Genomic DNA, 14,000 nt, shown 5'->3' on the forward strand with positions numbered 1-14,000 from the left:
ATCATGGTTTGGGGCATCATGGTTTGGGGAATCATGGTTTGGGGCATCATGGTTTGGGGAATCATGGTTTGGGGCATCATGGTTTGGGGCATCATGGTTTGGGGCATCATGGTTTGGGGCATCATGGTTTGGGGCATCATAGTTTGGGGCATCATAGTTTGGGGCATCATGGTTTGGGGCATCATGGTTTGGGGCATCATAGTTTGGGGCATCATGGTTTGGGGCATCATGGTTTGGGGCATCATGGTTTGGGGCATCATGGTTTGGGGCATCATGGTTTGGGGCATCATAGTTTGGGGCATCATGGTTTGGGGCATCATGGTTTGGGGCATCATGGTTTGGGGCATCATAGTTTGGGGCATCATGGTTTGGGGCATCATGGTTTGGGGCATCATGGTTTGGGGCATCATGGTTTGGGGCATCATAGTTTGGGGCATCATAGTTTGGGGCATCGTGGTTTGGGGCATCATGGTTTGGGGCATCATGGTTTGGGGCATCATAGTTTGGGGCATCATGGTTTGGGGCATCATGGTTTGGGGCATCATGGTTTGGGGCATCATGGTTTGGGGCATCATGGTTTGAGGCATCATGGTTTGGGGCATCATGGTTTGAGGCATCATGGTTTGGGGCATCATGGTTTGGGGCATCATGGTTTGGGGCATCATGGTTTGGGGCATCATGGTTTGGGGCATCATAGTTTGGGGCATCGTGGTTTGGGGCATCGTGGTTTGGGGCATCATGGTTTGGGGCATCATAGTTTGGGGCATCATGGTTTGGGGCATCATGGTTTGGGGCATCATGGTTTGGGGCATCATAGTTTGGGGCATCATGGTTTGGGGCATCATGGTTTGGGGCATCATGGTTTGGGGCATCATGGTTTGGGGCATCATGGTTTGGGGCATCATAGTTTGGGGCATCATAGTTTGGGGCATCGTGGTTTGGGGCATCATGGTTTGGGGCATCATGGTTTGGGGCATCATAGTTTGGGGCATCGTGGTTTGGGGCATCATGGTTTGGGGCATCATGGTTTGGGGCATCATAGTTTGGGGCATCATGGTTTGGGGCATCATGGTTTGGGGCATCATGGTTTGGGGCATCATGGTTTGGGGCATCATAGTTTGGGGCATCATGGTTTGGGGCATCATGGTTTGGGGCATCATGGTTTGAGGCATCATGGTTTGGGGCATCATGGTTTGGGGCATCATGGTTTGGGGCATCATGGTTTGGGGAATCATGGTTTGGGGCATCATGGTTTGGGGCATCATGGTTTGGGGCATCATGGTTTGGGGCATCATGGTTTGAGGCATCATGGTTTGGGGCATCATGGTTTGAGGCATCATGGTTTGGGGCATCATGGTTTGGGGCATCATGGTTTGGGGCATCATGGTTTGGGGCATCATGGTTTGGGGCATCATAGTTTGGGGCATCGTGGTTTGGGGCATCGTGGTTTGGGGCATCATGGTTTGGGGCATCATGGTTTGGGGCATCATGGTTTGGGGCATCATGGTTTGGGGCATCATAGTTTGGGGCATCATGGTTTGGGGCATCATGGTTTGGGGCATCATGGTTTGGGGCATCATGGTTTGGGGCATCATGGTTTGGGGCATCATGGTTTGGGGCACATTGACAGGAAAACTTAACACCATCTGTCCGTCCGCTGACGCTCGACTGAGGATGAATGATGCAACAGGACAATGACCTAAGCACAGAGGTAAATCAACAACAGAATGAGTTGTTTCTGGACTGTCCAGTCAGAGTTCTGACCACTCACACCAGACACTGAGAACACTGCAAAAAGGAACGGTCCACACTTCCTCCTGACCGTTGGGCCGGCCTCCTGCTGGTGCCAGAGTCAGGACTAAACATGGACCGGCCTCCTGCTGGTGCCAGAGTCAGGACTAAACATGGACCGGCCTCCTGCTGGTGCCAGAGTCAGGACTAAACATGGACCGGCCTCCTGCTGGTGCCAGAGTCAGGACTAAACATGGACCGGCCTCCTGCTGGTGCTGAGTCAGGACTAAACATGGACCGGCCTCCTGCTGGTGCCAGAGTCAGGACTAAACATGGACCGGCCTCCTGCTGGTGCCAGAGTCAGGACTAAACATGGAGCGGCCTCCTGCTGGTGCCAGAGTCAGGACTAAACATGGTCCGGCCTCCTGCTGGTGCCAGAGTCAGGACTAAACATGGACCGGCCTCCTGCTGGTGCCAGAGTCAGGACTAAACATGGACCGGCCTCCTGCTGGTGCCAGAGTCAGGACTAAACATGGACCGGCCTCCTGCTGGTGCCAGAGTCAGGACTAAACATGGACCGGCCTCCTGCTGGTGCCAGAGTCAGGACTAAACATGGACCGGCCTCCTGCTGGTGCCAGAGTCAGGGCTAAACATGGACCGGCCTCCTGCTGGTGCCAGAGTCAGGACTAAACATGGACCGGCCTCCTGCTGGTGCCAGAGTCAGGACTAAACATGGACCGGCCTCCTGCTGGTGCCAGAGTCAGGACTAAACATGGACCGGCCTCCTGCTGGTGCCAGAGTCAGGACTAAACATGGACCGGCCTCCTGCTGGTGCCAGAGTCAGGACTAAACATGGAGCGGCCTCCTGCTGGTGCCAGAGTCAGGACTAAACATGGTCCGGCCTCCTGCTGGTGCCAGAGTCAGGACTAAACATGGACCGGCCTCCTGCTGGTGCCAGAGTCAGGACTAAACATGGTCCGGCCTCCTGCTGGTGCCAGAGTCAGGACTAAACATGGACCGGCCTCCTGCTGGTGCCAGAGTCAGGACTAAACATGGTCCGACCTCCTGCTGGTGCCAGAGTCAGGACTCCTGCTGGTGCCAGAGTCAGGACTCCTGCTGGTGCCAGAGTCAGGACTCCTGCTGGTGCCAGAGTCAGGACTAAACATGGAGCGGCCTCCTGCTGGTGCCAGAGTCAGGACTAAACATGGAGCGGCCTCCTGCTGGTGCCAGAGTCAGGACTAAACATGGACCGGCCTCCTGCTGGTGCCAGAGTCAGGACTAAACATGGAGCGGCCTCCTGCTGGTGCCAGAGTCAGGACTAAACATGGAGCGGCCTCCTGCTGGTGCCAGAGTCAGGACTAAACATGGACCGGCCTCCTGCTGGTGCCAGAGTCAGGACTAAAAATGGACCGGCCTCCTGCTGGTGCCAGAGTCAGGACTAAACATGGAGCGGCCTCCTGCTGGTGCCAGAGTCAGGACTAAACATGGTCCGGCCTCCTGCTGGTGCCAGAGTCAGGACTAAACATGGAGCGACCTCCTGCTGGTGCCAGAGTCAGGACTAAACATGGTCCGGCCTCCTGCTGGTGCCAGAGTCAGGACTAAACATGGGCCGGCCTCCTGCTGGTGCCAGAGTCAGGACTCCTGCTGGTGCCAGAGTCAGGACTCCTGCTGGTGCCAGAGTCAGGACTAAACATGGACCGGCCTCCTGCTGGTGCCAGAGTCAGGACTAAACATGGAGCGGCCTCCTGCTGGTGCCAGAGTCAGGACTAAACATGGTCCGGCCTCCTGCTGGTGCCAGAGTCAGGACTAAACATGGAGCGACCTCCTGCTGGTGCCAGAGTCAGGACTAAACATGGTCCGGCCTCCTGCTGGTGCCAGAGTCAGGACTAAACATGGGCCGGCCTCCTGCTGGTGCCAGAGTCAGGACTCCTGCTGGTGCCAGAGTCAGGACTCCTGCTGGTGCCAGAGTCAGGACTAAACATGGACCGGCCTCCTGCTGGTGCCAGAGTCAGGACTAAACATGGAGCGGCCTCCTGCTGGTGCCAGAGTCAGGACTAAACATGGAGCGGCCTCCTGCTGGTGCCAGAGTCAGGACTAAACATGGTCCGGCCTCCTGCTGGTGCCAGAGTCAGGACTAAACATGGAGCGACCTCCTGCTGGTGCCAGAGTCAGGACTAAACATGGTCCGGCCTCCTGCTGGTGCCAGAGTCAGGACTAAACATGGTCCGGCCTCCTGCTGGTGCCAGAGTCAGGACTAAACATGGTCCGGCCTCCTGCTGGTGCCAGAGTCAGGACTAAACATGGACCGGCCTCCTGCTGGTGCCAGAGTCAGGACTAAACATGGGCCGGCCTCCTGCTGGTGCCAGAGTCAGGACTCCTGCTGGTGCCAGAGTCAGGACGTGCGACACAAATAAACTTGCCTTGTCGCGTATAAAGAGTTTTCCTGTTTCTTTCTTCCGGCTGAATTTGTTCTCACTTTTATGAAACATAAACTAACGTTTTATTTATGCCTAATAAACACAATATGTGAAGGTTTTGATGTATATAATTTTATATAATTATTAAACTAACTAAGCCACAGCTACTTCACCACAGCCACTTCACCACAGCCACTTCAACACAGCCACTTCACCACAGCCACTTCACCACAGCCACTTCAACACAGCCACTTCACCACAGCCACTTCACCACAGCCACTTCACCACAGCCACTTCAACACAGCCACTTCACCACAGCCACTTCACCACAGCAACTTCACCACAGCCACTTCACCACAGCCACTTCACCACAGCCACTTCACCACAGCCACTTCACCACAGCCACTTCAACACAGCCACTTCACCACAGCCACTTCACCACAGCCACTTCACCACAGCCACTTCAACACAGCCACTTCACCACAGCCACTTCACCACAGCGACTTCACCACAGCCACTTCACCACAGCCACTTCACAACAGCCACTTCACCACAGCCACTTCACCACAACAACTTCACCACAGCCACTTCACCACAGCCACTTCAACACAGCCACTTCACCACAGCCACTTCACCACAGCCACTTCACCACAGCAACTTCACCACAGCCACTTCACCACAGCCACTTCACCACAGCCACTTCAACACAGCCACTTCACCACAGCCACTTCAACACAGCCACTTCAACACAGCCACTTCACCACAGCCACTTCACCACAGCCACTTCACAGCCACTTCACCACAGCCACTTCTCACCACAGCAACTTCACCACAGCCACTTCACCACAGCCACTTCACCACAGCCACTTCACCACAGCCACTTCACCACAGCAACTTCACCACAGCCACTTCACCACAGCCACTTCAACACAGCCACTTCAACACAGCCACTTCAACACAGCCACTTCAACACAGCCACTTCAACACAGCCACTTCACCACAGCCACTGCAACACAGCCACTGCAACACAGCCACTTCAACACAGCCACTTCACCACAGCCACTGCAACACAGCCACTTCAACACAGCCACTTCAACACAGCCACTTCAACACAGCCACTTCAACACAGCCACTTCACCACAGCCACTTCAACACAGCCACTTCAACACAGCCACTTCACCACAGCCACTGCAACACAGCCACTTCACCACAGCCACTTCAACACAGCCACTTCAACACAGCCACTTCACCACAGCCACTGCAACACAGCCACTTCAACACAGCCACTTCACCACAGCCACTTCACCACAGCCACTTCACCACAGCCACTTCACCACAGCCACTTCACCACAGCCACTTCAACACAGCCACTTCACCACAGCCACTTCACCACAGCCACTTCACCACAGCCACTTCACCACAGCCACTTCAACACAGCCACTTCACCACAGCCACTTCACCACAGCCACTTCACCACAGCCACTTCACCACAGCCACTTCACCACAGCCACTTCACCACAGCCACTTCACCACAGCCACTTCAACACAGCCACTTCACCACAGCCACTTCACCACAGCCACTTCACCACAGCAACTTCACCACAGCCACTTCAACACAGCCACTTCACCACAGCCACTTCACCACAGCCACTTCACCACAGCCACTTCACCACAGCCACTTCAACACAGCCACTTCACCACAGCCACTTCACCACAGCCACTTCACCACAGCAACTTCACCACAGCCACTTCACCACAGCCACTTCACCACAGCCACTTCACCACAGCCACTTCAACACAGCCACTTCACCACAGCCACTTCACCACAGCCACTTCACCACAGCCACTTCACAACAGCCACTTCACCACAGCCACTTCACCACAGCCACTTCACCACAGCAACTTCACCACAGCCACTTCACCACAGCCACTTCAACACAGCCACTTCACCACAGCCACTTCACCACAGCCACTTCACCACAGCAACTTCACCACAGCCACTTCACCACAGCCACTTCACCACAGCCACTTCAACACAGCCACTTCACCACAGCCACTTCAACACAGCCACTTCAACACAGCCACTTCACCACAGCCACTTCACCACAGCCACTTCACCACAGCCACTTCACCACAGCCACTTCAACACAGCCACTTCACCACAGCCACTTCACCACAGCCACTTCACCACAGCCACTTCACCACAGCCACTTCACCACAGCCACTTCAACACAGCCACTTCAACACAGCCACTTCACCACAGCCACTGCAACACAGCCACTTCAACACAGCCACTTCACCACAGCCACTTCACCACAGCCACTTCACCTCACCACAGCCACTTCACCACAGCCACTTCACCACAGCCACTTCAACACAGCCACTTCCACTTCACCACTGCCACTGCAACACAGCCACTTCAACACAGCCACTTCAACACAGCCACTTCACCACAGCCAAGACAGCTGCAGCTCTCAGGTACGTTTGACCCGCTTTAGTCCCGCTTTAGACCTGTTTTAGACCTGGTTTAGTCCTGTTTTAGATCTGGTTTAGACCTGGTTTAGATCTGGTGTAGTCCTGGTTTAGTCCTGGTTTTGACCTGGTTTAGTCCTGTTTTAGTCCTGTTTTAGATCTGGTTTAGTCCTGGTTTGGACCTGGTTTAGTCCTGTTTTAGTCCTGTTTTAGATCTGGTTTAGTCCTGGTTTTGTCCTGTTTTAGTCCTGTTTTAGATCTGGTTTGGATCTGGTTTAGATCTGGTTCAGTCCTGGTTTAGTCCTGGTTTAGACCTGCTTTAGACCTGGTTTAGACCTGTTTTAGACCTGCTTTAGTCCTGGTTTAGACATGGTTTTGTCTCTCCAGGTGGACATGGACCAGTCTTCGTGTCTCTTCTTGCTGCTGCTCAGTGAGTTTATCATTTTTCTGTTTCAAAAGTGTGAAAAGTCAAAGTGTAAACGCTTCAGTCCCAGAGAAACAGGGTTCAGAACCTCAGATTGAGACGCCCGGATTATGCGGTTGTGTAATCGCACTGGAACTAGACAAGGCTTGTGAGCGTGACCCACGCTGACCTATGACCCACGCTGACCTATGACCCACGCTGACCTATGACCCACGCTGACCTATGATCCACGCTGACCTATGACCCACACTGACCTATGACCCACGCTGACCTATGACCCAAGACCCACGCTGATCTATGACCCACGCTGACCTATGACCCACGCTGACCTATGACCCAAGACCCATGCTGACCTATGACCCACGACCCACGCTGACCTATGACCCACGACCCACGCTGACCTATGACCCACGCTGACCTATGACCCACGACCCACGCTGACCTATGACCCACGCTGACCTATGACCCAAGACCCACGCTGACCTATGACCCACGACCCACGCTGACCTATGACCCACGCTGACCTATGACCCACGACCCACGCTGACCTATGACCCACGCTGACCTATGACCCACGACCCACGCTGACCTATAACCCACGCTGACCTATGACCCACGACCCACGCTGACCTATGACCCACGCTGACCTATGGCCCACGACCCACGCTGACCTATGACCCACGCTGACCTATGACCCATGACCCACGCTGACCTATGACCCACGCTGACCTATGACACACGACCCACGCTGACCTTTGATATATGGCCCACGCTGACCTATGACACAAAACCCACGCTGACCCATGACCCACGCTGACCTAGGACCCACAACCCACGCTGACCTATGACCCCGGAACAAAACCATACGAGGAAGAAAACAACACCAGCAGCACTTTTTCTGCTCAATAACTAACGTAAAACACGAGATGAACAAAACTGTGACTGTTGATTATATGAGACTGAAACGAGGCATGTCGCCCCCTAGTGTCAGGAGGACCACACCTGTCGCCCCCTAGTGTCAGGAGGACCACACCTGTCGCCCCCTAGTGTCAGGAGGACCACACCTGTCGCCCCCTAGTGTCAGGAGGACCACACCTGTCGCCCCCTAGTGTCAGGAGGACCACACCTGTCGCCCCCTAGTGTCAGGAGGACCACACCTGTCGCCCCCTAGTGTCAGGAGGACCACACCTGTCGCCCCCTAGTGTCAGGAGGACCACACCTGTCGCCCCCTAGTGTCAGGAAGACCACACCTGTCGCCCCCTAGTGTCAGGAGGACCACACGTGTCGCCCCCTAGTGTCAGGAGGACCACACATGTCGCCCCCTAGTGTCAGGAGGACCACACGTGTCGCCCCCTAGTGTCAGGAGGACCACACCTGACGCCGCCTAGTGTCAGGAGGACCACACGTGTCGCCCCCTAGTCTAAGGAGGACCACACATGTCGCCCCCTAGTGTCAAGAGGACCACACGTGTCGCCCCCTAGTGTCAGGAGGACCACACGTGTCGCCCCCTAGTGTCAGGAGGACCACACGTATCGCCCCCTAGTGTCAGGAGGACCACACGTGTCGCCCCCTAGTGTCAGGAGGACCACACGTGTCGCCCCCTAGTGTCAGGAGGACCACACGTGTCGCCCCCTAGTGTCAGGAGGACCACACCTGTCGCCCCCTAGTGTCAGGAGGACCACACGTATCGCCCCCTAGTGTCAGGAGGACCACACGTGTCGCCCCCTAGTGTCAGGAGGACCACACGTATCGCCCCCTAGTGTCAGGAGGACCACACCTGTCGCCCCCTAGTGTCAGGAGGACCACACGTGTCGCCCCCTAGTGTCAGGAGGACCACACCTGTCGCCCCCTGGTGTCAGGAGGACCACACGTGTCGCCCCCTAGTGTCAGGAGGACCACACGTATTGCCCCCTAGTGTCAGGAGGACCACACGTGTTGCCCCCTAGTGTCAGGAGGACCACACGTATCGCCCCCTAGTGTCAGGAGGACCACACGTGTCGCCCCCTAGTGTCAGGAGGACCACACCTGTCGCCCCCTAGTGTCAGGATGACCACACGTGTCGCCCCCTAGTGTCAGGATGACCACACGTATCGCCCCCTAGTGTCAGGAGGACCACACGTATCGCCCCCTAATGTCAGGAGGACCACACGTGTCGCCCCCTAGTGTCAGGAGGACCACACGTGTCGCCCCCTAGTGTCAGGAGGACCACACGTATCGCCCCCTAGTGTCAGGAGGACCACACGTGTCGCCCCCTAGTGTCAGGAGGACCACACGTGTCGCCCCCTAGTGTCAGGAGGACCACACGTGTCGCCCCCTAGTGTCAGGAGGACCACACGTGTCATCCCCTAGTGTCAGGAGGACCACACGTGTCGCCCCCTAGTGTCAGGAGGACCACACGTGTCGCCCCCTAGTGTTAGGAGGACCACACGTGTCGCCCCCTAGTGTCAGGAGGACCACACGTATCGCCCCCTAGTGTCAGGAGGACCACACCTGTGGCCCCCTAGTGTCAGGAGGACCACACGTATCGCCCCCTAGTGTCAGGAGGACCACACGTATCGCCCCCTAGTGTCAAGAGGACCACACGTATCGCCCCCTAGTGTCAGGAGGACCACACCTGTCGCCCCCTAGTGTCAGGAGGACCACACATGTCGCCCCCTAGTGTCAGGAGGACCACACCTGTCGCCCCCTAGTGTCAGGAGGACCACACCTGACGCCCCCTAGTGTCAGGAGGACCACACGTGTCGCCCCCTTGTGTCAGGAGGACCACACTTGACGCCCCCTAGTGTCAGGAGGACCACACGTGTCGCCCCCTAGTGTCAGGAGGACCACACGTGTCGCCCCCTAGTGTCAGGAGGACCACACATGTCGCCCCCTAGTGTCAGGAGGACCACACCTGTCGCCCCCTAGTGTCAGGAGGACCACACCTGACGCCCCCTAGTGTCAGGAGGACCACACGTGTCGCCCCCTAGTGTCAGGAGGACCACACGTATCGCCCCCTAGTGTCAGGAGGACCACACGTATCGCCCCCTAGTGTCAGGAGGACCACACGTGTCGCCCCCTAGTGTCAGGAGGACCACACGTGTCGCCCCCTAGTGTCAGGAGGACCACACGTATCGCCCCCTAGTGTCAGGAGGACCACACGTATCGCCCCCTAGTGTCAGGAGGACCACACGTGTCGCCCCCTAGTGTCAGGAAGAACACACGTATCGCCCCCTAGTGTCAGGAGGACCACACGTGTCGCCCCTTAGTGTCAGGAGGACCACACGTATCGCCCCAGAGTGTCAGGAGGACCACACGTGTCGCCCCCTAGTGTCAGGAGGACCACACGTATCTCCCCCTAGTGTCAGGAGGACCACACCTGTCGCCCCCTAGTGTCAGGAGGACCACACGTATCGCCCCCTAGTGTCAGGAGGACCACACGTATCGCCCCCTAGTGTCAAGAGGACCACACGTATCGCCCCCTAGTGTCAGGAGGACCACACGTGTCGCCCCCTAGTGTCAGGAGGACCACACGTGTCGCCCCCTAGTGTCAGGAGGACCACACGTGTCGCCCCCTAGTGTCAGGAGGACCACACGTGTCGCCCCCTAGTGTCAGGAGGACCACACGTATCGCCCCCTAGTGTCAGGAGGACCACACGTATCGCCCCCTAGTGTCAAGAGGACCACACGTATCGCCCCCTAGTGTCAGGAGGACCACACCTGTCGCCCCCTAGTGTCAGGAGGACCACACGTATCGCCCCCTAGTGTCAGGAGGACCACACTTGACGCCCCCTAGTGTCAGGAGGACCACACGTGTCGCCCCCTAGTGTCAGGAGGACCACACATGTCGCCCCCTAGTGTCAGGAGGACCACACGTGTCGCCCCCTAGTGTCAGGAGGACCACACGTGTCGCCCCCTAGTGTCAGGAGGACCACACGTATCGCCCCCTAGTGTCAGGAGGACCACACGTGTCGCCCCCTAGTGTCAGGAGGACCACACGTATCGCCCCCTAGTGTCAGGAGGACCACACGTGTCGCCCCCTAGTGTCAGGAGGACCACACCTGTCGCCCCCTAGTGTCAGGTGGACCACACGTATCGCCCCCTAGTGTCAGGAGGACCACACGTATCGCCTCCTAGTGTCAAGAGGACCACACGTATCGCCCCCTAGTGTCAGGAGGACCACACGTGTCGCCCCCTAGTGTCAGGAGGACCACACGTGTCGCCCCCTAGTGTCAGGAGGACCACACGTGTCGCCCCCTAGTGTCAGGAGGACCACACGGAGAAGGAGAAGAGGAGGAGCGTGTGAATCTCTGGATGTGTTTAAATGATGACAGCTTCAGGTTCAGAGTGGACACTGTGTTGGTTTCCATGGGAACGACACAATCAAAAGCATCTCTTTAATGTTTAACGTTGTAACATGTCATGTTTTCTTCTTCTTCAATGGTTATATCGCTCTCTCTACCTCTGAAGACCTCAAGTACCTCTTTATAAAAGACCCTAAGACCTGAAACCAAGCGCAGACGTTCTGCAGAGAGACCTACACCGACCTGGCAACAGTGAGGAACATGGAGAACCTGAAGGAGCTGGAGAGTCTGACAGAACCAGACGGAGGAACAGACGGAGGAACAGACGGAGGAACAGACGGAGGAACAGACGGAGGAACAGACAGAGAAACAGACGGAGGAACAGACGGAGGAACAGACGTGTGGATCGGACTTCATCAAACCAGCGACGACGCCCTGGACCCAAACAGGAAGTGGCTCTGGTCTCAGCCCAAGGTCCAGTTCAGTCCAGGAGAAGCTGAGTGGAGGTCAAGGGAACCTGATGATGCAGGAGGAGGAGCTGAAAACTGTGGGATGATTGACGGCAACAACAAGTGGCTTGATAACACATGTGATGAGACTTATCCTTTCATCTGCTACGACGGTGAGTTTTACACACTTGAAAATCAAAGAAATCTTATTGTAAATCCTTTATTTATTTAATGTGTTACTATTGTGTGGTCTGTTTTACATGTTTATATTATATATTATTCATAATATATATAAACTGTTGGCGTGCTCGTTTATGAAAGAAAGGGCAATAATCAGAAAGAGTTAGAATGAATGAAATGTTTAATCCCGCCATGTACAAGACTAATACAGATGAACAGAGCACTTACCTAATATGTCCCTATCCAATGTGAGGCGTCTTACACGGGCGTGGTCCGGAGCGTCTTACACGGGCGTGGTCCGGAGCGTCTTACACGGGCGTGGTCCGGAGCGTCTTACACGGGCGTGGTCCGGAGCGTCTTACACGGGCGTGGTCCGGAGCGTTTTACACGGGCGTGGTCCGGAGCGTCTTACACGGGCGTGGTCCGGAGCGTCTTACACGGGCGTGGTCCAGAGCGTTTTACACGGGCGTGGTCCGGAGCGTTTTACACGGGCGTGGTCCGGAGCGTCTTACACGGGCGTGGTCCGGAGCGTCTTACACGGGCGTGGTCCGGAGCGTCTTACACGGGCGTGGTCCGGAGCGTCTTACACGGGCGTGGTCCAGAGCGTTCAAACAATGTATACATTTACATATGGGGCGTGATATGAAGGGCGACGCCCCTCTGATGGAGGTCGGTGTTTCTCATTCGTCGCTGTTCCTTATGGACTTGTCCTTGAGCCTTATGCAGTGTGAAAGTTCATAATTCATAATCCAACATTTTGAACTAATTTCACAGCTCGAAAAAGTTCAGTTCTTTTTTCCAATATTATGCAATAATGTTTCTAAATTATTTCCAGAGCAGCAATAACTATGTTAATTATTATGTTTAATTTTAGTTTAAAGCTGAAAATATGTGTCTGATTCATCTTCATCCAATTTTGAATCTTTACCAGGATTTTACATCCTCACGACGCATCATGACACTCACACGGCTGCTCGTAGGGCGACTCCTTGTAACTGCTCGTAGGGCGACTCCTTGTAACTGCTCGTAGGGCGACTCCTTGTGACTGCTCGTAGGGCGACTCCTTGTAACTGCTCGTAGGGCGACTCCTTGCGACTGCTCGTAGGGCGACTCCTTGCGACTGCTCGTAGGGCGACTCCCTGTAACTGCTCGTAGGGCGACTCCTTGTGACTGCTCGTAGGGCGACTCCTTGTGACTGCTCGTAGGGCGACTCCTTGTGACTGCTCTTAGGGCGACTCCTTGTGACTGCTCGTAGGGCGACTCCTTGTGACTGCTCGTAGGGCGACTCCTTGTAACTGCTCGTAGGGCGACTCCTTGTGACTGCTCGTAGGGCGACTCCTTGTGACTGCTCGTAGAGCGACTCCTTGCGACTGCTCGTAGGGCGACAACTTGTGACTGCTCGTAGAGCGACTCCTTGTGACTGCTCGTAGGGCGACTCCTTGTAACTGCTCGTAGGGCGACTCCTTGTGACTGCTCGTAGGGCGACTCCTTGTGACTGCTCTTAGGGCGACTCCTTGTAACTGCTCGTAGGGCGACTCCTTGTGACTGCTCGTAGGGCGACTCCTTGTGACTGCTCGTAGGGCGACTCCTTGTAACTGCTCGTAGGGCGACTCCTTGTGACTGCTCGTAGGGCGACTCCTTGTGACTGCTCGTAGAGCGACTCCTTGCGACTGCTCGTAGGGCGACTCCTTGTGACTGCTCGTAGGGCGACTCCTAGTGACTGCTCGTAGGGCGACTCCTTGTGACTGCTCGTAGGGCGACTCCTTGTGACTGCTCGTAGGGCGACTCCTTGTAACTGCTCGTAGGGCGACTCCTTGTGACTGCTCGCAGGGCGACTCCTTGCGACTGCTCGTAGGGCGACTCCTTGCGACTGCTCGTAGGGCGACTCCTTGTAACTGCTCGTAGGGCGACTCCTTGTGACTGCTCGTAGGGCGACTCCTTGTGACTGCTCGTAGAGCGACTCCTTGTGACTGCTCGTAGGGCGACTCCTTGTGACTGCTCGTAGGGCGACTCCTTGCGACTGCTCGTAGGGCGACTCCTTGTG

The sequence above is a fragment of the Eucyclogobius newberryi genome, unplaced genomic scaffold, assembly GCF_026437365.1.
Source record: "Eucyclogobius newberryi isolate DKJ021-1_F unplaced genomic scaffold, fEucNew1.0.hap1 SCAF_3, whole genome shotgun sequence".
Classification (NCBI taxonomy): domain Eukaryota; kingdom Metazoa; phylum Chordata; class Actinopteri; order Gobiiformes; family Gobiidae; genus Eucyclogobius; species Eucyclogobius newberryi.